General features: G+C 34.0%; 1 protein-coding gene across 1 annotated transcript in view; it reads right to left on the bottom strand.

Annotated features, from left to right (window-relative positions):
• Positions 1–24,679, bottom strand: part of LOC108359012 (defective proboscis extension response 1) — a 230,663-nt gene that overhangs the window by 38,525 nt on the left and 167,459 nt on the right. The window lies entirely within an intron of this gene.

The raw sequence follows: 24,679 nt of genomic DNA, 5'->3' as shown, positions 1-24,679 counted from the left end.
ACCAGCCCTATCAATTTGCTATTATAACCAGTAGGATAGCTAGATTGGATATTTATTTTTTTCCTGCAGGGCATGTATATATGTACATATATATAGTATTCTTATGTGTGTAAGTATTATATATGCATATGTAAACATATATGCACTTATTTTCCGCACTGCACATTTGCGCATGAAGAGCGCCTTGTTAGCCGTAATCCAGAGAAAAAAAATAATTNTATATAGTATTCTTATGTGTGTAAGTATTATATATGCATATGTAAACATACATGCACTTATTTTCCGCACTGCACATTTGCGCATGAAGAGCCACTTGTTAGCCGTAATCCAGAGGAAAAAAATAATTATTTTTTTTCAATAAATTTCTGCGAGCATTGCACGGAGTGGTAGAATGCGTACGGTTAAGTCCATAGCATACTTATAGGAGCAACTAAATGGCGTTGTTGCATAATTTAATCGAAACGATTATGTTGGGCAGTGGAGGCTGTTAGGATTGTGTACATAAATAAGTAGGTACGTACAAACAAACATACAACAGGGATTTCTGTATGTATGTACACAAATTCATATGTGAAATTATATGTGCTTGTGCTTGGGTGTGATTGACCGACCTCAAGTGGCGCCTCACTGGCTTTACAGTAAATTTAGTTGCACGCATACGACCAACTAAGTGCAAACATAGTACGCATTAAGGTGCAACACACTCCATACAAACAAAAAATCCATAAAATTTTGGCAGTGGAATTATACAATTTATTATATCAAGACTTTTTCCATAATATTTCGGAAAATTATATTAAGATTTACGTGAGTTGGACAGTTTTGAAAATACTAAAAAAAAATTTATTATTTTGATTCAGTTTATAATATGTTCAAACAATTTTATACAGACCTTTTAAGCTTAAATTCTTCTATCATTGAATTTTTGGGAAAAAATATTTAAAAAAAAATTGTTTAATAGATTTTGGCAGGTCTTTGCAAATTGACCCAGCTTACGTAAATGACTGGCTCCATTTCAAATCATGCAGGCAGTCCGATGGTTTATCGAGAATTGGCTTCAGATTAAAAAATGTTTTTCTGCTTGAAAATTAACGAATAGGTATTTTTTTAATTTTCATAGCATTAAATTTTAATTTTTTACGAATTTTTTAAGATTTTGTCAAAAATAATTTTTTTTGGCAATTTTTTTTTTGTAAACCTTGTAGTTTCCGTAATTTTTAAGCTATTTCGTTGCTCTTAAAGCGATTTGTACCCATTTCTAATTATTATTTTTAAATAATTAGTACAAGTAAAAATATTTAATAAACGATAACAATAATACGATCTACTAATTTCTACAATATTCCATACAATTTTCGTTTGGTATTTTGAAAAATCGCAACTTTTGTAATAAAATTAAATTCGAACTCAAATTATTTCCAACTTTATGAAAAATGAATAAATCGCTTGATTATTTATGTGATACAGAGTTTTTCTATCAATTATGTCAAGGCGTTAATGCAGCTACATATATCGCGAAAATTATGNACTAATTTCTACAATATTCCATACAATTTTCGTTTGGTATTTTGAAAAATAGCAGTAGTACCTGCAAACAAAAATTTCCTCAACAATCGCAACTTTTGTAATAAAATTAAATTCGAACTCAAATTATTTCCAACTTTATGAAAAATGAATAAATCGCTTGATTATTTATGTGATACAGAATTTTTCTATCAATTATGTCAAGGCGTTAATGCAGCTACATATATCGTGAAAATTATACGAATAAACAAGTATAAAAATGGAAAATTTGGAAAAAACGTGTTTTCTTTTAAGTATAAATTTTTGTTTGTTATCGTTTATCAAAATTTTTCGTTTTTAGTGAACAACTAACAAAAAAAAATAAAATAAAAATATGTGGACAAATAACCTTAGGAGCATGTAAATATCTTACAATTACGGAAAAACAAGGTTTACAAAAAATTTGCAAAGAATTTATGATTTTGGAAAAAATCTTAAAAAGATCGTAAAAAAACTAAAGTAAAGTTATGAAAACTAAACAAATACGTGTTCATTTATTTTTCAAGCAAAAACACATATTTTAATATCCATATCCTCGGACTGCCTGCATGATTTGAAATGGAAATCTTAATATTTTTTCGAAATATTTTGGCGGAGGCCTTAAAAAATATAATACGTTTTATAATTCCAGTGGAAAAACCACGACTTTTTTTGGTGATGCACCCTACTGTACATATATTCGCGGTTTATTTTGAAAATGGCATAAGTCATTTCATGCTACTTGACTTCAGTGGTTGTTTACCAGTAACTAATGCGTATTTTATTCTTTCAACTTCATCAGCCAAAGGTGAAACGTTTTGTTTTAAGCTTATGACGCTAGAATGATACACAGATGCATTTAGTTAGAAGTAACCAACTATCTCAGCACAAGAAGTAGGAAATCACTAATGCCACTTTCAAAATAAAGGGCTTATATAGTAGTTGAGAGCAGCTNAAAATAAAATAAAAATATGTGGACAAATAACCTTAGGAGCATGTAAATATCTTACAATTACGGAAAAACAAGGTTTACAAAAAATTTGCAAAGAATTTATTATTTTGGAAAAAATCTTAAAAAGATCGTAAAAAACTAAAGTAAAGTTATGAAAACTAAACAAATACGTGTTCATTTATTTTTCAAGCAAAAACACATATTTTAATCTGAAGTTAATCCTCAAAATACCCCCGGACTGCCTGCATGATTTGAAATGGAAATCTTAATATTTTTTCGAAATATTTTGGCGGAGGCCTTAAAAAATATAATACGTTTTATAATTCCAGTGGAAAAACCACGACTTTTTTTGGTGATGCACCCTACTGTACATATATTCGCGGTTTATTTTGAAAATGGCATAAGTCATTTCATGCTACTTGACTTCAGTGGTTGTTTACCAGTAACTAATGCGTATTTTATTCTTTCAACTTCATCAGCCAAAGGTGAAACGTTTTGTCTTAAGCTTATGACGCTAGAATGATTCACAGATGCATTTAGTTAGAAGTAACCAACTATCTCAGCACAAGAAGTAGGAAATGACTAATGTCACTTTCAAAATAAAGGGCTTATATAGTAGTTGAGAGCAGCAGCTAAAGTGGAATAGTGAATTTTCGAGAGTGAAACTTAACTAAATTATGTGACACTAGTGAATAAAAAAAAATTGTGTGTTGAAAAAAATGGCATGGCTGGATTTAAGAGTTTATTAAAATCTTAATAGCTGTGTAGTGCTGCTGAAAAGCTGCGAATGTAATAAAAAATAAGAAAATTATTGCAGCAAAAATGAGTGCTTAATTTAATATATTTCTTCTTGTATTTATGTATTGTGAGCAATTGCATTCTTTGCATTTCTCACATATGAAAATTAAATCCTGCAAGCAAAATAAATCTTTCGCATACATATTTCACAGAATAAAAATAAAAGCAAAGCCCTTAATATAAATCCCGATAAGTGCTAGCATGCGCAAGCTTGCCACCATAAGTAAAACAAGTAGAAGCATACATACATATATGTATACATTTATCTACATATGTATGTGTTTTGCTGCTCAAGTCGAATTAAAGCTGGCTTTAAGCCATCAAACAAATCAGTCGAAGAGCACAGAAGAGACGAAAAATTTATATAGTTTCGCCTTATCTGTCATTCTGCATCAAAATAAATATTGAAAAAAAGTAGAATTGGCACCTTTTCACCTTTAGGTAGCGACATATTAATAAATCTGTTTTTTTTTCTTAATTTTCACATCACACAGCGTGTCGTGTGCAACAAGTTAGGCGTATAGAATTCATTCCCAGATTTCTAGAAGAGGGTAACTTATTAACCTAAAGGACATACAAAAAGAGCTGAATGAAACGTTTTTTATATCCTACAAGATACTGGGGGATGTGGCAGTGTTTACAAAAACTCAAAAATATTTTAGTTGGTTTTCTATACATACAAACATAATTTTTTTTAAAAAGAATTGTAAGAAGTCTTCCTCATACGAAACAACTGTCAGCTGCAACGGCAAATGCGGAAAGATTATTTTTCCAAATCAGCGCTCTGTAGTATTTATTATATATATTTATTTTTAAAACTACTATAAATATTTCTTTAAAAAATTATCCAGGAGGTACTAAATTTGAGGTATCGAATCAAATGCTCAAAAAAATTAACAAAGGAATTTGCGAAGAATAATGAAACTGGACTGCATTAAAACAGAAAGTAATTTAAATATTACTTTTTATAGAGTATATTTTTGCTAAGTTAAGTATAATTGAAATGGTTTATGGTACCTCATTTTAAAATAATCACTTTTTGAAATTTATATTTAATAAAATTAAAAAACTATAATTTTTTAAACTCTCTTCGTTTTTGTTGGTTACAGTTTTTTGTTCGAAAATACAGGTTTTTCTCCGAGAATTTCCAGTTTTTTTTCAAAAAAATCTGGCAACACTGATCATAGCGTACATCCATATACATACATAGCATACCGTATTATTTGCGGCAATATACCTATTTGCGAAAATATATTGAGCTTTGTAATTGGTTCAGCTCGTATTTTGTACCTTTCGCTAAATTTATTTGCTTGATTTCAATTTCGCGGCAAACAAAATAATATTTTCTAGAACACAAACAACCTTACAATTTCACTCAGCACAAAGCCATTAACCTCAAACAAATACCGCATCAGAGCGCAAAGGCACATTGCTAAACCTGCATTTGACATCAAAAACGATTCTTATGTCACCTGGCGTATCCGGTGTGCACTACGCGCGGGTTCATTTGCTTTGTCTGTGTGCGTGTGAGTGTATATATCCTGAAAAAAATTTTAGAACCTGGTGATCTATTGGGACATGGTTTAAAAGTATGTGCAAAGTAGCAGGTTGCATAAAAAAATCATAAATGTGTTGAACACCACCCAAGGCGAATTTATACAAGGTGGTGTTACTGGCGAATTTAGATTTTCGCCGCGGTACTTCTTAATGTCAAAATAGTGCTTTTGTTGTAATAACAATTTGTCTTGTTTACAACAAACACATCATTTCGACATTAATAAGTACCGCGGCGAAAATATAAATTCGCCTTGACACCACCTCTTCGTGGCCGATCGGCAAAGCACATTTTATGAATTGTATTTTGGTTACTAGTGTTGGTTACAAAGAAGCATGGTCCTGTGCTAGATGCATGTGAGATTTATTGTGAGTACCTGTAATTAAACTCAACCTCGTGGTTCTCTTTTTAGCACAACGGATCAATTCATGCCTTGATCAGCGCCCCGGCCCCTGGTTGAAATGCACCTCCGCATTGAACCATTGCTGGTTCTACCCGCACTTGGGTGGTAAACCACAGCCACCACGACAGATACTCCTCGAAGGGTCCGTACCCATAAGCAGATCGGAGTAATGCTCACCAGCCAGACCAACTCTACCAGCCAGACTCGCCCGACTCGTACAAGCTGCACAACTCGCACAGTATCAGACTTGCAAAACTTGTTCTGCAAGTCCAGCTGGCGTACATTGTGCTTGTCTTGCCGTAGACTTCTGCCAGTTGAGCCTCCACCGTCTCAGTACTGGTAGCCTTTGACTAGGTACCCCGGGGTTATCAAACTCGTAATTTCACTTACGCGGAAGCCACCTGGGGGCAGTCCTGTGCTAGTATTTAATCCAATCCCACTTTTTGCAGGGATGTGTAGTACCTCTGAGCGGATGTGTGTTTTGCGCACGTTCATCCACTTTGTTACCAGCGCCAGCCACAATGCCCTGCTGACGATTTTTCATTTCGTTTGACATCTCAACGCAACACAAAGCACACATGAAATTACATAGATGGTGGTTTTTGGGGCTGACGCAAAATGCGCGAAATGTACGAGTATGTGTGTGGGTATTACATAAAATAGCTGCTGAGTAAGCTGATGACTATCTAAATGTATATATGTACATACTTACCTACAACGTACATACGTATGAGTATAAAAGTATGTAAGCATGTAGCAGGTTGGAAAAAATAAACGCCAATATGGTAAGCATCGTGGGAATTCAATTAATGAAATCAAAATTGTGAGTTCGAATGTGGTGAAACCTATGCTGTGCGACCGGTGAAAGCAATACAACTTTACTTTTGAATCGCAGTGTGGCACAAACATACAATAAAACAAAATCACTTGTACGTATATGCAATTTAAGGTGCCTCTTGACATGTTTATAAGCATTTATCGAGGTTATTTGCATAGAAAAATATCTCTAGAGAAATTCTTCGATTTTCCTGTAATGTTCACATAAACGTGATTGGAACATTGAACCTTTTTTGATTCAATGAAATGTAAATGGCAAAGTCATTCCGCTATATTTATCTAGTATCTAATCTATTATTGCCATTATGTTTAATATAATCTTAAGCAATGAAGGCATATCCTTTTTTACATTTCTTAGCTAATATGAACCGTCAAAAGTACGCGAAACCAATAAAAATTGTCTTATAGCGCAGATAGACGGCAGCGTTAAACCGTATTAACGGCGAAGTTGACTTGTTGAACAAATGCGATATTCCAATAAGGAAATGCATGAATTTTATTTAGGCTATGTTCCAGATTTACCCACCTGTGAATATTTTCTACACCCGTATCTGAAGATTTGGTCCAGAGTAAAAGGTTCGGGTCGAATGCAGAGCTCATCACTGTGCTACATAGTATTATTTTCCTCCTCAGTTTACAATACATCTGAATATACAAATTAATATAAGTAATTTTCTAGGTAAGTTACTGTAGAACATCAGCAAAATACTATGTTCAGACAGGCAGTTAATCGAGCAATTAGTCAAGCTTTCTCGCTTAGGATGCTAATTGAGCTCGTTTTACTACACAAAATATTCGATTCCCACTTTCCGATTAGTGCTTAATTGAGTGCTAATTGAAGAAGTTTTTCCATGCAACTCTACTGGGTATGTTTAGTTTTGAATTTGAGACATGTTTATTGAACTAATAGCAATCAGCTGTTTGTTGCTGGTCCTCTTATACAGCTCATATTCGATCAGAGTAGCAAAACTAAATGTTCAAATTTTACCTAATTTGCGGAAGAACTTTACCTCAAATAAGAAAAATGCCCCTAAGAAGTAAATATGTATTTTTCCTATGTAAACACAATGCCGAAAAAAAGTATTTTTCGCAACGTAGATATGCAAAGTTTTTATTATAATTATTTTTCGCAAAATTTTTATAAAAATATAGTTAATACTTCAGCAGAAAACCTTACGAAAAAATCAATACAATTTTCAAGCAACTTCAACTTGTATTTTTGGATACTAAAATTGAGTTGACTACAAAACTGCTTACTAAAAAATTTGATCAGAAAGTTGCAATTAATATGCAAGTTCATCTATTGAATTTTCCTGTTTTTCGCAAAACCTTTAAAGATTTTAATGTTAAGTTTTTTATTGTGTTATGAACTATATTTATATAACAAATTAGCGAAAAGAAAATAGAACAAAAAACTTCGCAACTAAGACTGTACATATTAAAAATATAACAGCTTTGCCTCTTTCTTCGATACCTTATACTTTTGGGCTTACATTAAACCAATTTGCCTAAAGAAATAAAGAATATCTTCGAGCAGACAAAACTAGGTTTAAGAAAAGTTCAATCACTATCCTCCGAGTTATTCGATCTGACGTTTAAAAAAGAAATATTCTCTGTCTAGTTTGCGCAATAAAGTACAGTTACGTTGCTGAGACGACGCTTTTGTATAATTTGAAGCAGAAAGGCTATTGAGCAAGTGACCACACTGAAAACTTATTCGACTACGTTCCCAATATACCTAAAATGGTGTGCTTGTATCGAATGTACTTTCAAATTAAAGAGAGATAAGATTATGCCAACTTTTCCATTGCTGTAATACATTACTAATCGAGCAGCTGACTGTGTGTGAACACCAAAAATGGTAATTGATTCAATTGTATGACCAAGCTAATGACCAGCAGCGTCGTCTCGGCAAATGTTGCGATGACGAGACACACACACGATGTCTACTTCGACTAACTGACTACTAACTCTATTCAAAAGTGGTTTGCATTCGTTAACCAGCTCCAATCTAATTGTGAAGGACACCAGAGCCAGAATCAACACCCAATGTACTTCGAAGGCGACAGCAACTGGTGAGAGCCTCAAATCTGCCTCAAAAACTCTGCCAAAGTCAGGCACTGATCTGCTTACTCCGCTTTCCATATTTGAACTATTCAGAACAGATAAAAAGATTGGTACTTTTTTTTACAAATTATTAAAACTATATATTTTATTTTTATTGGTATAAAATATAAGAATTTTGGTTTCTTTGCAGAGCAGCATTATTATAATTTCCTTACCGCTATTCTTTAGAAATTTCGTAAAATAATAGAAATGTGTAGAACAAATTCCATTTTAGAAAACTCTGGATAAGGAAAAAATCAGCCTTATCCTGACTTTCGCCTGAAAGAGAATTTACCCGAAAATTTTTTATCCACACATAGTGAATACACGGAAACGAAAAATGAAAAGTGAACAAGTTCGGGGAAAATGAAACACATGATACGGCTGAATGATGTCTTTAAGAGCTCTTTAAAATTTCTCTAAAAGTGTACTTTTAGAGGAATGATAAGAGTAAATCATTATAGTATTAAGCCAACACTTTTCCGATCGCATGATTGGCGTAACGATTTACGCCAAGTTAAATCAAATGTGTTCCGACTTTCAATAAATGTATCCAACGGAAACGGATCGCTCAGTTTCTTTTTAATTTTGAAGGAAATATTAGACAACTACACTCGATTGACCTTTCTGCTATTAAGTACAGTTCTCTGAGCCTTAGAGCAGACATTGCAGGTCATACGTGAGACCAGTTTTCATTGCTCTTGTCATCATTGTCCTCTAAATAACTTAAAGACAAGTTTTTCCATCAACACATTTAACAAAGACAGTTCTTTAAATAAGTAAAATAAATCTAAACCATAATAACTTCTTCATTTTGCATTATTACTCCAACTACCAAACAAAAAAATCTTATACACGAGTTTCTTTCTTATTTGCGAGCTCTTCAAAACCATCTACACAAGTTGTTTTTTTTTTTNATAATTGTCAGCTTTACAAAAAATAACATTCTAAATGTCTGCACCTGAAGTTTAAATCATTTATTTCATTTCAACGCACAAGTCGATGCACATTTATACAATAACAAATGACAGAGTCGATACAGGGGATACAAAGCGACTGTCATGGCGTATGAGCAACAAACGTACGCTGGAATTCGCAGGAGGCGAATAAATAAATAAGTACCTAGCTACGACATAATTGCAAATGACTTTAACAAATTTATTTTTATTTACTTGATTTGTCAATTAATTCCGCATAATTTGCGCGCACGTGCACGAAGGAAAGCCAGCAGAAGCACTCGGTAAAGATTAATGAATGTCGCGCAGAAGTTCAAAACAACAAATTCGTGAAATTGAATGGCGCATTGAAATCGAGACGTTGAAATTTATGTATGTATGTAGATATGTATATGGATTATTAATAGAAAAATTGCCTACTGAGTTGGTATGCATTTGATATATTCACTGAGTTGTGAAAAGTAAAAAAGTTGCTGCCAAAAAATAATTCTTTAGAAAAAACAGTGCTTAAACGAATATTTATTATATATGTACATATCTATGTATGTAAATAATTCATAAGGGCTTTTGTTTATACAGCTATTGCTTGAACTCGTAACTTAAATTTCGAACTATGCGCGGCGGCTGCATTGATTTAAATTTTTTTTAAATAGCATACCAACGTTCTCATTGCCCAACACCAAAATAATGTCCCACTTAAATGGAAATTACCCCATAAATATGGTGAAATGTGAGCATGCATCAACATATTTGAAGCAATAAATTTTTATCACTTCGCAACAGCAATGCGGCCGTACACACACTGACAAGCTTTTGAAGGTGTACTTACTTTTTATATGCATGCTCGTATGTGCATATACCTATATATATGTGTATACATATAAACATATTTATATTCGCGTATGCATATATTTTCACGTAGTAACTGTCTGAAATTTATTGGTATTTACATACGCTCAGACATTCATAAAATTCTTTTTTTTTTTAACAAATTTGTATCTACTTGCTTTCCCCCAAAACTTCCATTACATACAAACACTTTGACCTATGTGTGCTCAAACGTATACTAAAATATATGCAAATAACTGAAATATGCACATTAGGATGACACATAGAAAAAACTAACAAATCTAGTAACGGAATTTGATCAAATGCATCCGTCTCGAAACATTTTCTTTTGTCTAAATTTAGTATCATTCGTACGCTGGATAGCTTCAAAAGCATGCAAAAGTTTGCTGACCTAAAAATCTATTTTTCTCTGTGGTCATGCCTCATATGAAAAATACATAATATTTAAAAAAAATTTTTGGTATGTATGCACATATGTATGCATGTAGATATTTCTAAACCTTCTTCGGCACATTTGTATGCTTTCTGTATGTATGTGTGTAACTGCAAGCAGCTTGCGCCGTAAACGAGTGCATTTTTATGTTCCACCAATAGTCAAACTAAGTGAATCACACACACATACACACACACATGCTAACGTGAAATCCACACCAGTCAAAATAAACACACATATATGTATATATTTAAGGCGATATTCACACTAACCTACATACATATGTATAACAATTAGGGTGCATCACTCTCTGTACCAAAAAGTAGAGATACCGTTTTTTTATCGGAATTATAAAATTTGTTATATTTATACGCTTTTTTTAACACTCAATTTCATAAAAAATAAAGAGGACTTTATCTGCTTTATAAATCGAAATTTTTTATAAAAATTTCACTTCACTGAGCCCCATAAACTTATTTCAATTTTTATAAATGAGGCCATAAGACTTTGGCCAAAAAAAAATATTCCTGATAAATATTAAGATTTAGATGAGCTAGACATACTTGAAAATATCTGCAAAATCGAGTTTTTTTATAAATGAAATAGTTTGTCTTATAGGTCTAATTTTAGGTATGGAAAGAAAAATATAATAATAGAGAGTTGCCATCTGTAGGGAAATTGCAGTTTGAGTAAATTGTTAAGATAAAGTAAATATTGCAATGTGGCTGTCAAAAGGAAGGTGTTGAAGAAGGCATAGAGCTAAAAGTATTTTTTTGGAAGGTTGCTACCTGTTTGAAAATTTTAATTTAATTCAATTAACAAGATAACCGAAATATTGCAATATAAGTATCAAACTGCAAAGGTTTAGGAAAGTTTACTGCCGTAAATATTTTCGAGGAGGGTTGCCACGTATTTGAAAAATTTGGTAAGAAAAGGTAGATATTCAATTAGTTCACCTTTGAAGAAAGTGCGTGACACGTAGAGTCGAGTTATAAGAATGAAATTTAAGTTTCCACGAGAAAGTCGATACTTTAACTAATTTCAAAGTACCCATATTAACTAGAACCCACATTTGTTTGACAATATCACTTCGTATAGCTCTTTAAATTTATTTTATTTTTATGAATGAGACTATAAGAGTTTCGGGAGGGGGTAACAACACAAAAATACTTTTATGGCGCAGTGAAGCACGCCAGGTATTTGCGAGTTCCGGTGGAAAACCCGCAACTTTTTTTTTGGTTAAGCATCCTAATGAACATAGTAGCATATATGTACATATGTATGCACACTCGTTTGCCACTGCGGCCAAAGTCAGCTGTTTTTTTTTTTTGTGAAGTACTATATGTAACAGCATATTTGCTATTTCTAGGCTTTAATGTTGTTGGGAATTTTGCTTTTGCTGCTGCCTGCTACTGCTGGCTGTAGGCCAAGTGTAATAAATTTGTAATATGCCAAGTTTAGTAGCGCGTAAGCAAACATACTCATATGCACACATACATACATACATATATGTAGCAGAAGCAAGCAATTCCAACGAAAAGTATAACAATTCAAAAAAGTGAAACAGAATTTTATTTTTTTCTTTTTGCGAAAATAAAAGTCTTTTTAGCCCCGTTGCATGTTTGCATATTTGGCAACATGAAAATGAATTGCAAGCTTTTAGGCGTAGATACTGAACGGATTGCATTTTGTGTTGCCTTATTTCGTGGTACATATTTAGAACAATTTGGGATTTGCCAAATTGAGAGCAAGTTTGAATTGAACTTCATAAATTAAAATGGTTCAAATTAGTTGCAACACTTTTGGAAAGCGAATGGCATCGGATTTGTGGTTGGAAGGGATTACAAAATTTTTGTAGCATTTAACTTGAATTGGAAAAAATACCTAGCGGGGAGGCTTTGTTTTTTTATTATTTTTTACAGGTTTTGCGTAGTTTTTGTTGAATTGTCCATTTTATAGGTAAGTATGTCAATTTTAGAACTGAACATCGACTGTCGAAGTATGTATCACCAATCACTAAGAGAATAAGAAAAGGTTAGAGTGGAGGCAAAATAGTACTTTTACCCGCCTCAAAGCCCTTACGGACGTAACGTGCGCACAGCCTGGGCAATATTTCCTAAGGTAAACGACTTTGTAACCTATGACAGTGGTAAACAGTTCGTGGTGGCCAGAGAAATCAGTTGATAAGAGAGGTGGACTCAGTATCGTGCGAAATGGTCCCAACGGAGATGAAGGCGACGGTATTGTTCTTGATTCCAACGGCGATTTCGGCGGACAAGGACAACTTGCTGGGTAGCTTACGTGCGGACTCCAAATGTCGAAATTAATAATCAGTAGGAAAAAATTAAAAGAAAATACAATTTCGGGAAAAAGCTACGAAGAAAATTAAATCGACTCTTCTGCTGCTGCATTTTTAATAGTTAAGTCGTTGGATAAGGTTGGGGTCGAAGTTGGTCTCATTTGTCATCTGCAAAACTTGCTGGTGAATAGGGGTACCCCACAGGGAGTAGTTCTCTCATCCTTGTTCTGGGTCATGGTGCTGAACGATCTACTAGAGGAGCTGTATAAATACGGCTATCGAGTACCTAATTGGCTGCGCAGACGATGTTGCACATAAGACTAAAGGTAAATAATTGGATACGCTTTACGAACTGACCCAACGGTATCTTAACATGGAGCGAGAAACGGCTTCGCCGTCAATCCCATTAGAGCAGAACTGGTCTTATTTACAAGAAATGATAAAATCCTCGACCCTGTGCTCACCCCTGTTGGAGGTCAGCGCTTACAAATCAAATAGTTGGGTTTGATCAGTGACAGGAGGCAGACCAAACGTCGAGGAAGCGGCAAGGAAGGTATCAGCGGCCAAATACTACTGTACGGGAGCTTTTGCAAGGTGAGGAGATATTTCGCTCAAAGTTGTTTTTTGCTCAACGAGAACGGATGTTTTATGGAGCCCTAGGTGGGTGGAACTCACTTGAAAAGCATACATTGGGGAAGCAGTTAGAGCATCTACCACGGGCTGCTTTAATTTGTGTTAGTGGACACGGCGGACAACCCCCACGGGTAATTGAATGATTGACTAACTTAAGGACTGGACACTCTGAAGTTCTAGGGGCTTCGATTTCATCCCTGATCGCACTGATTGCTGCGCCACCGGAACTTTTCCTAGGAGCTACTTTTCTGCCCACTTTCCCTGGCTTCAGGACTGCGGCAGTGAAGTGACTGCTCACAAGTGTGATGACAGTCAGAGAGGTGAGCACTTATTCTGGTAACCAAGCGGCTATTAGGGCCTCTCTCTCTCACTCTCGGTTGCGTCGGAGTACCTCTGTATTTGGCTCATTTGCGTTCCGGGTCATAAACGAATTGACTAGGAAAGGCTCTTGAAACGCTATCGCCGGATAAAAAGCGTCTACGTGTGGTACACTCTTGGACAAACGGGCCGGCCTCATGTCAGCTCAGCAAGCTCTGGGCGAATACCAGGACAAGCGCGATTACAAAGTCCTTCTGGCCGAGTGTGGACAGGGTGCGGTCGAGGGGAATCTGCTCACTTAAAGTGCTCTCACTCTTTGTGGGGGTTTAAAGGGTCTCTATCGCTAACTGATCCCGTATGTAGCAGTTGCCTGGAAGATGTCGAGGTGAAATTACTTCAACATTACCTTCTTAGGTGCCCAGCGTTTGCGAGGCTAAGGCTGAATTACTTTGGCTCCCACATTCTTAATATTCCCGCAGAGCTCTTCGGGGCATTGAGGTTAACCGAATTAAAGTAATTTTAAAATCTTTATAAAAAATTTTCATACAAATTTGCGATTTATAAAGTGAAGTCGTACAAGTCATCTTTATTTTTTTTATGAATTTGGATAATAAATACTTTATAAATTTATTCAAAAAACAACAATCTCTCTCTAATAGGCTCTTAAACGTAGCGTACTGTTTTGTAGTCTTCCGGACTCCACCAGGCACTCGTAGTTATTTTGTTCACCAGACGCCTTCCTTGTAATAAATAACTTTCAAATTTTCATGAAGTTTGAATATTCAGATAGGCGGAATATATTCTGGACTAATGTATCTTTAATTTGATTTTAATCTTTTTATCCGACTTCGAAAAAAGAGGAGGTTATCAGTTCGTCGGTATATTTTTTTTTATGTAGTTACCGAATAACTTTGGACCACGTAAACCTATCTCGCTAATTATTTTTTCATCTGAAAGGTGGTACCTCAAGGGTGGTCCCATATTAGATTTGATAATTGGATCGAATGGAATTTTTATATGCGAATTGAAGCCGGTTATGTTTTTTTGCTTAAAAATTACTTGTCAAATCTGTATTCGTACTCACATAAAACACTCAAAGAAATTACATCTTCTCTTTTGAGTGATATAACGTAATAAATAAATACTTGATAAAATTTATTTTAATAAACCCATCTTCTATGTATTTGCATATGCAGATATAACTTCAATTTACTATTCGCTTTGCATATTTTGCAATGCATGCTTCGTAGGCGGCCCAACAGTCTACTATGTTACCTGCACAACAATGTCACGTCTCGCCACTTAACACCAACGGCATGGCATGCCCTTCCTGCCGAACATGAGTTTCACACCTTTGCTAACTATAAGTACGTATGTATGTATGTAAGTATGTTTACTAAGGGTGCTTTGTTAGACTGCCATTATATTACTCGAATTTACTTATATACTTTATTTTGTCAACATATTGTATCACTTTACTTTGGTATATTAAAATTCATAACACCAACGTGACAAGAAAATTTTCTGCTCCGCACTCCATAAACCTCTCAACCTTAGAAGCTAACTTTGCGCACCTTCTACGGGGTATTGAGTTCAGCATATGGAAAATAATGAAGAAAAATAAACTGAAACTACTCACACTCTGTTCACATACACGCACACATATGTATGTACACTCACACACAGGCATATTTGAATGTTTCTATGTAGTTCCTTTGGCGAAGCCAATAAGTAATTTATGCAAATCGACTACAATTCTGCTGCCAAATTGAGTTTATGTATCATATTTCTCCGAACACTTTCACATTCTCCTTTGGTATGTTACTGAAATTGGTTAAAATTGATTGCTTGGGGGTGTTTTGGCATTTTTTCGTTACCAGCAGCCAAGATCGAATTTCATGTGAAATTGAAGAATTTAATAAGCTCTGAGGTAGCACAACAACGCATAGGTGCACGTAAATCGTTTTAAAAGTGACAGGTGAAAAATGAAAAATTTAATTTAATTGAAATTAGAGAAGCTCACGTCTGAGAAAAGACTAATGCAGCCAAGTGGTTATATGTATGTACTTATATGAAAATATAAATTAATACGCGACATTTTACCAAGTTTTGGTTACTTTTCCTTTGTTTATTTAATTTTTATTATTTTCTATGTATAGCTCGTTATCGAACAAAGACCAAAGCAAAGTTAGGAAAATTCGTAAAAGAAGAAGATTTTGGAAAATTTGCAGAATTAAATTAACTGGGAAATTTGTTTTTAGAAGAGCTAACAATAACTGCTTTTGCAGTTGATATCGGATCATTTGTTTTGCTTTTGCCAAGGAAAGGGCAAGGAAGATAAAAGTTTAAATATACATATCTGGTCATCAAGCTAACAGCCGGTATATGTATATATTTGCGGCGGTGAAAGACGAAACAATAAAATCACTGAAATAAAGATGAATGTGTAAAAATACCACAAAGCAACTGCTTGTGAAAGAATTGCTAGATTTTGCAGTGAATGAAACAATAACTGAAATAAAAGCAGAGAAAAAAAAACATTTCTAGTGAAATTTTTGCCTCAATAAATTACGAAGAATAGCAACGGAATTCCCATAAATCATATATGTATGTACATGTACACACATACACATAAATATATACATATGTATGCAAATGTGTAGAAGTATACTTCTGTGCATATATTTACAGTAACACCCAATATAACGTACACTGTTAAACTAAAAAAACTCAATGCAACAAAATGTTTGCGTGCTTGCGAAATTTTTGATAAAAAAAATGTTTCGTAGATATAACTAAGAAATTTTGAGCATGAAAAGCTTAGGGTTATATGAAAAGTTACATAATGACCCGTTAAAAAAGGCTCCACGTAAAGTGTCTCGACTTAAGCCTCTACATAGCAAATTCTGCTTATGTCGACGCTAAGAGTCCCGTTAGAAAACCACTAAAATATACTTATAACGCTTTTTATTCCAAAAATTTCCACTTTTCGTTGCGTCCAGGTTTTTTATACATATTTGTGGCGTTTTAGTTTCTACAAAAAATGTTGCCTTCTCATCGCCCTCTTCTTAATATTTATGCGCAGAGGGCAAAGATAAGGTTACATTTTTCTGTAGAAACGAAATCTGATATACATACATATATGCATAAATCTAATGAAATTTTAAATTTAACGAAGCTTTTTTTTCAAGTTCGTTTTATCGAGTTTTCACTTTATTTGCTAGTAATTTATCTGTAAGCCAAGTAAGTTATTTGTTTACGCCCAGACAACTTAACACAAATACTTTGAAAGTCAATGAATGATATGCTTTTTACTTACATACATACATACAGTTGTCCACAAAATAATAGGAGTGGGATATTTTAACCTGTTTTGGCTATTTGTCTTTAGTTTATTTAATGTTTAGTATTTTTTTGTAAGAGCCTAGCTGGTAATACAACAAACACCATATAAATTTACATTTTCAAGTTTGTACAAAAATTATAAAAATTCTGCAAATTTTCACCAAAATTTCAAACTATTTAACCAGAATCTTTAGTAAAAATGTTGGTATGCAGTTTTGTAGCCCATTCAATTCTATAGATAAATTCAAAAGGCAATCAACCTTGTAGGAAAATTTTAAACGAATTTTATTACTTAAGCATTCTTTTGAGGAACATCCTTATCTTTCGATTTTAAAAATGCTTACTTAAATAGTCATTAAAAAAGGACCGGGATCCCGTTGAAATTTCAACGAAATTGGGCCTTCGGACTTTTTTTAGGCTCGGCAAGCTTACGACGGCATGCATTTCTATTTTCTATTTATAGGAAGGGTAAAGGAATGGTAAATAAATACAGGGAAATACATGGATATGTAAATATTTTTCTAATTGAATTACAGAGTTGGAATTGAAAATAATTAAATTTTCCTTTTAATGTGTCTACAATCTAACAAATTTTGAAACATTGGATACCATCGATATATCGATGTTTTTCTGGCGATGTATTTTAGCATCGGTGTTCATTTTTCCGATGCATCGAAACATTGAGGTATTAATGTTACTCCCCAAAATTTGCATCCCTACATATGTACATACTACAAAAGTGTTAACGATTTAACTATAGTTTAAAATATAACGGGTGATTTTTTTGAGGTTAGGACTTTCATGCATTAGTATTTGACAGATCACGTGGGATTTCAGACATGGTGTCAAAGAGAAAGATGCTCAGTATGCTTTGACATTTCATCTTTATTGCATTACCATATATGTATTCATAAATAAGTACATACATATGTACTACCTATGTATATTTAGCCGAAAAATGAAAACAATCGAACCGCTTGGTCCTTAAATATAAGCCATTTAAGAGAGCGTCGTTACGTGACAAAAATGGAACTTTATTTTTTCTTTCATTACAAAATCGCAAAACTCTGCGAATTGTGGATGGCTTTTTTTATGAAACTTGTTTGAATATGATTTGGAGTAATTATAGTTGTTTGTACAGTTTTTTGAATCAATGCCACTTTGTTTCAATTTTCTTTTACAACCCCAAGTGTTAAAGGTTACGTGACGTGGCGTCACGTGCCATAAATTTCCATCGTTATATTTTTGTTAATATTGCTTTTAATTGAATTTTTAACGCAAATAAACATCCATTTTATGTCGACTATACCGTATAGTTATTTTGACTTCAGCGCCAATTCGGGGCACATTTTTATTGGAAATCTATGATTTATTATGCTTCAACTACATACATACGCCAAATTCGAACCAAATCGGACCATATATACGGTTTTTCAAAATACCTCGACCTTGGCGCCACCAAGATGTCGAAAATTCAGGAATAGTTGCTATTTTTTTTTTTTTATCTGGCATAAAGTGCTGTATTTCGAAAATTGCAATGGATTGATAACAGAAAAAGGACTGCAGTTCACCTTAGTAACAAATACAAATATCTACCAACCGATTTTCGACGCTCAAAAATCTACAAAAGGAATGACCAAGTAAAATACCTACTAGAATGAGGCCAAAGACACTTGGCCAACCATTTCTGCAGAATATTTTTAGAGATTTTTACGAGGTTGTGGTACGGAGTTGACAAACCACTCAATTATCACAACTTTTACCATATTTGCAAAAAAAAAGTTTATATAAATATGAATTTAAAATTTAAGGGCTCATTGTGGCACATCATTTAAAGCAAATAGTTAATTGCTCAACATTATATTTAGTCAAAGTTATTTTGGAAATATACATAAATTAAAACTTTTTCAAACGTTTTAAATTTATCACAGGGACGACACNTGGAAGACAACATTTCCGAAGAAATTCGGGCTATTCCGGCCGAAATGCTCGAAAAAGTTGCCCAAAATTGGACTTTCCGAATGGACCACCTAAGACGCAGCCGCGGTCAACATTTAAATGAAATTATCTTCAAAAAGTAAATGTCATGGACCAATCTAACGTTTCAAATAAAGAACCGATGAGATTTTGCAAATGTTATGCGTTTTTTTTTAAAAAAAAGTTATCAAGCTCTTAAAAAATCACCCGTTATATATTTTTATCCATCTGTCTTTGCAAATGATTGTAAGGACATACATACATATGTATGTACGTAAGTACCTACATTTTACGTAATCATGTAATTATATTAAAGAGCTTTCATTTCCATGAAAGTACTGCTCAGTCCGAGTTTACCAGCACTCATCTATGTGTATATACTTATGTACATNCTTTATTGCATTACCATATATGTATTCATAAATAAGTACATACATATGTATATATATTTTTATCCATCTGTCTTTGCAAATGATTGTAAGGACATACATATATATGTACGTAAGTACCTACATTTTACGTAATCATGTAATTATATTAAAGAGCTTTCATTTCCATGAAAGTACTGCTCAGTCCGAGTTTACCAGTACTCATCTATGTGTATATACTTATGTACACACATTTACGTTGAAATATTACTTAAGCCACTAACTTTTTTGTGGCTACAATTGCAGCCATAACATCAGGTTTATGGATTTAAAATGAAACTTTAATGTTTATCTACTTTGGGCGACAGTTATGGCAGGTTATATACATATTATGTATGCAGGATAAAGTTCCAATATTCGTATAAGAATCTTGCTGAAAATGCTGACAAACTTTTCAATTTATTGGGTATGTGCTGAAAATAAACAGCACAGAACAACTGAAGAACCAATAGTGCCAATTTGANTATGTACGTAAGTACCTACATTTTACGTAATCATGTAATTATATTAAAGAGCTTTCATTTCCATGAAAGTACTGCTCAGTCCGAGTTTACCAGCACTCATCTATGTGTATATACTTATGTACATACATTTACGTTGAAATATTACTTAAGCCACTAACTTTTTTGTGGCTACAATTGCAGCCATAACATCAGGTTTATGGATTTAAAATGAAACTTTAATGTTTATCTACTTTGGGCGACAGTTATGGCAGGTTATATACATATTATGTATGCAGGATAAAGTTCCAATATTCGTATAAGAATCTTGCTGAAAATGCTGACAAACTTTTCAATTTATTGGGTATGTTCTGAAAATAAACAGCACAGAATAACTGAACCCCAATAGTGCCAATTTGAAATACTTGATAACAAATTTTCCCTGACGTCCTCGAAAATATTATTAAATCCACTCCAAGTTGAATTTTTAAAACAACAGAAAGTAGTGGATATTGCATACATAAAAAAAATTAGCCAACCCGGATGACATTGAAAACGTAAAGGGTGTATTTTTAAAGGTCTACTGTTTGAAATTGAAAGAAAATAATGATAATCTCCATCAAAACGCACCCCTACAGTAGTTACCCAGGGGCGCTAAAAAGTACACTTTGCGATAATGAAGCACAAACATGTGCGATGTCCTTCGTCAGAAAATACAGCTACAGGTTTCTGAAGCTTCGACTTTATCCAATATTTGCGTGCGTAGATGGTTTTTGAGCTCTTTCGCCGCTTACATCACCTTTAGGAAAGAGAGAACGGAAATCAGTACTTGTCATACGACACCGGTAAATTTCCACATGGATAATGGGCGAAAGAGTCAATGGATAGTTCTTTCATGCAGCGCGTTATTCGTCAATCTTTAATTTAGGCTTCCAGATCCTTGTATTTTTTTCCAGGTAAACTGACATTAAGAGTACAACTCCATAACAAAGCGGGAATGACGCCACCTATGGCTTCTTGTATGAGAAACGCTTCGTGATCGCAACCAAGCTCTTCAAGCCATTGATATCCATTCTCGAAAGCTCATCGGCAATGTAAAAAATTGCTACCCAAGGTCCTTAAACTGTAGGCTTGCAAAGGAAGGTCACCAGAGCAGCAGGTGTTTAGATGACTCCGCCTCATCATCCTCCATGCAGCTGGTGCAATAATGGTCATCGATGATATTCAGCCTTATGGCATGCTTACCTATCGCGCAGTGACCAGTTAGCACTCCCAATAATAGCGAGAGATGTAACTTGCTTGGCCTCAAGAGCTACGCAGGCCGCCTCCGCTCTACACTTGGCCAGAAGGATTTTTCTACCTTGCATTCCAAGGTCTTCGCCCAGGGCTCGCTGAGCTGACTAAATTCCCACCGGTACAGCAGCAGACTGCACTAGGTTAGGTGAACTCCCAGGCCTTCTCTATCCGGAATTAAATCCTCAAGGGTTCTATCTATTGCCAGCTCATCGGCCAGCGATAAATAAGGAAGTCAAATACTCATTCACCGTCTGCGAACGCACCGTCACGGAGCCAAGAGCCTTTATAGCGGCTTGGCTGTACGTTTAAATATTCACCTCTTTAACAGGTATTATACTCGAGAGAAACCAATCCGAACCAATTCGCGGCCACTTCTGCCTGGAAGACGCTGCAGTGATCTGGTAGCCTAAATTTCAATTGATAGCGAGTTCTTCGCAGAAGACACCTCAATCAACGTTCCTATTCAGCTTTGAACGATCTGTAAATAAGTTTACAAAATCCCGATGAAAGAAAATAGCGCCTCTCCCAGTCCTCTCTTGCAGGAATGTGGGTAGTGAAGGATCCATTCAGACCCAGAATCTGCGTGCAGTGCTCTGTATTAGTCGGAAGGAACCCGAAGCCGTTTAGAACACTGGAGTGCCCATAGCTTGAGGCGAACTTAACGCCCACCCCGATTAGGCTTACAGTTACTCGTGAACTTTGTGTGGATTTGCTTGACTAGAAATGTGGGAATTTAGTGTTTTGGCTTACCCATTGAGCCAAAAATTAGCCACATTACTGAACAGTATATTGCGACAAGACACTGCAAAACAAATTTGCCCAGTTTGGCGTTAGTATATTTAAAATGGAAACGCAATTCAAACTAAGTACAATAAATAACAGTGTTGCCAGATTGCACCAATTTGTGACCGCTTCATCGTTATCGTAAAATGGAAACACCGAAAAAGTGGATACTCTTTGCATATAAAAACTTTACCAAAATAATTGCTTTGCTTATTTTCTTCGACACAGTGACCTTGAAAATACGTTTTTAGTTACAAAAAAAATGTTCCTAACGAAGGCATTAAAATTCCACACTGCAGTTGTATGTTGATAATCACCATGCTTGCCACAATCGATTGTCTAGCGATTCATGTGACATAACGTAGGCGAGCCTCAGTTAAATTTCATATAACTAGAAGCCATTTTCCTTAATATTTCCGTACACAACGAACAACAAAGCAAATACATGTATGCAGGTGAATATACAGATAGATAAATATCCATGGTATAGTACACATCCATATGTGTGTACGTTTGGTATTAAATTATTTTCTTTGCCAAAATTTATGGCTTACAAAAATAACTGATAGTCCGAAGCAAAAACTAATTACTTACATAGGTATAAGCATTTTCACACAAACTCAGATAGTTATGCAACAAATATATATATATATATGTATGTATGTATGTATAAATTCCTGGTTATCACCATTAACACCACACGTTATGCGTGTGCATGTGTGTTTTTTCTGAGAAATGTCCTTTTAACTGAACAAGGACATAAGCATGAAAGGACTTACATACATACATACATACATACGTATGTATGTGTCGTAAATTATCATCTTGTGATTTCATGCTGCTCTGAGGTAATTCCACATTTAGAAATAACACACAAAACCATTTGCCTCAGTCGTGCACGCAGCAGCCGACCACTTGTGATTTAACACAATTCGACCGAAATTTTAAACGAATTTAAGTGCTGCAAGCAGTGCTGGTCTAATCGAATTTGTCACATACAAATTTCAGCAAAATATTTCCACTAAAGGGCACTTTTGTATGTTTGAATAAATACCATAGAATTTTGTGAAAATTTTAATACCGATTTTGTAAAGAATAAAATTTAAAATTAATAAGTTAAATAAAATATTACTTTGTTATAGATATCAAACGAAAGCGGTTCCAAAACAATATATTTTGAAAATATCTTGAATATATATTTAAAAAGTTTAAATTGATTAATAAGCAAATTAAACTAAGTATGTCAACAATGTGGGTATCAAACGGAGAAGTTCAAAAATTACTTATTTCCGAACGATTCAAGTTAGTTGCCAACTTTTCAAGAAATTTATATTAAATTAGAAGGTACGTTTAAGAAATAGTTTTTTCATTGCAGCTGCCACCTGTCTATATACTTAAGATCAATTTAACCCTTAACTACTGATGTTGGTTTGTGAGACAACACAAATTTTAAGGTTAAGTAATAAAAATATATGCAGACCGTTTCATCAAAAACTTTTTTTTAGTGAAATTATTATCTTTTTGAATTTACAAAAATATTAAACCTTCGATTTTTTTTTAATTAAACTTAATTTAATTTACATTTTATTAGCAATATTTTGAAACCACATTTCAGGAAAAAAAAACAAAAAAAAAAATTTTTCATAATTCAAAAAAAAATGTTGTTTAAAAATAAAAATGTGGCAACTTTTACAATAAATAATAAATAAACTAAAATTTTTGTCGTGGTCTGATAGACCGACAAGAGCACTTAAGGATTAATTTAAAATTTTTTATTAATTTTTAATTTTTAACTTTGAACGCCGGAGTTTTTGGTTCAAGTCCCAGTGAACTCGTTGAAGAAGTCTGATGAAATTGTTCCCTGTATGTATCTCCTGTCTTCGAACAATCACATCAATAGACATAGTGCAGCGAATTACAATACAGCGGCTTGACGTTCACAATGTAATATGAATGGTAGCAAGTGAAGTTTCAGAGTACCCGCTGGTGTTAGAAGAAGAAAGAAGATCTTTATTGAACTCTACTCGACTTGACGTTACTGGCCTATCGAGACAATAAGTAGTAATTTAAAAAAAAAACGTATAGATTTATAAGATTTGATTTTAAAAGCAGCAACAAGCAAATATTTACAGTTGCAGTTCTTTTCGGATTGCCGCTGCTGCTACTATGTAAATGGGAAAGAAATTCAACCAAGGGAGAACTATTTACATAGATTGCTAAAATTATTATGGAAAAAATTTTCTGCCTGCCCTGAGGCTTCTAGTTTCACGAAACACTTAGCTTTCTTTGCATTTTACGTAAAATTTTTTATAATTTCTGAGTCAATCTTTTACTGTAAATGCTTTTGTTTGAAGCTTAGATATTATTTTCTTGCATATTTCTGCATTCGTACAAGATATTCAGCAGAAATTCAATGCATACAAATTGTGAAGTTTTTCGCCGTATGTATGTACAATCTTGACTACATACAAATATAAATACATTAAATATTTTTTGTTTTGTTTTGCAACATAAATTGAGAACTGGAAAATTCGTTTTATTTTAACTTTTATTAGATTAACTCGGTCATTTAGAGAGATTACGGTGCACATAAAATATGTATCTGCATTTTACGCTTAGTTTATTCAATTTATTATTCAGTGTTTGTAGGTAAAATATTTGAAGGAATGTTGCTGAAGGTTCTTAATAACCACTAGAGTAAAGCCATGCATTTGCAGCTATTTAAATAT

This window comes from Rhagoletis zephyria, unplaced genomic scaffold (assembly GCF_001687245.7).
Source record: "Rhagoletis zephyria isolate East Lansing unplaced genomic scaffold, Rhagoletis_zephyria_1.1 Rzeph_scaffold_00324, whole genome shotgun sequence".
Taxonomy (NCBI): Eukaryota; Metazoa; Arthropoda; class Insecta; order Diptera; family Tephritidae; genus Rhagoletis; species Rhagoletis zephyria.
The sequence above is the reverse complement of the archived record's forward strand: the minus strand, read 5'-3'. Positions and strand labels throughout refer to the sequence as shown.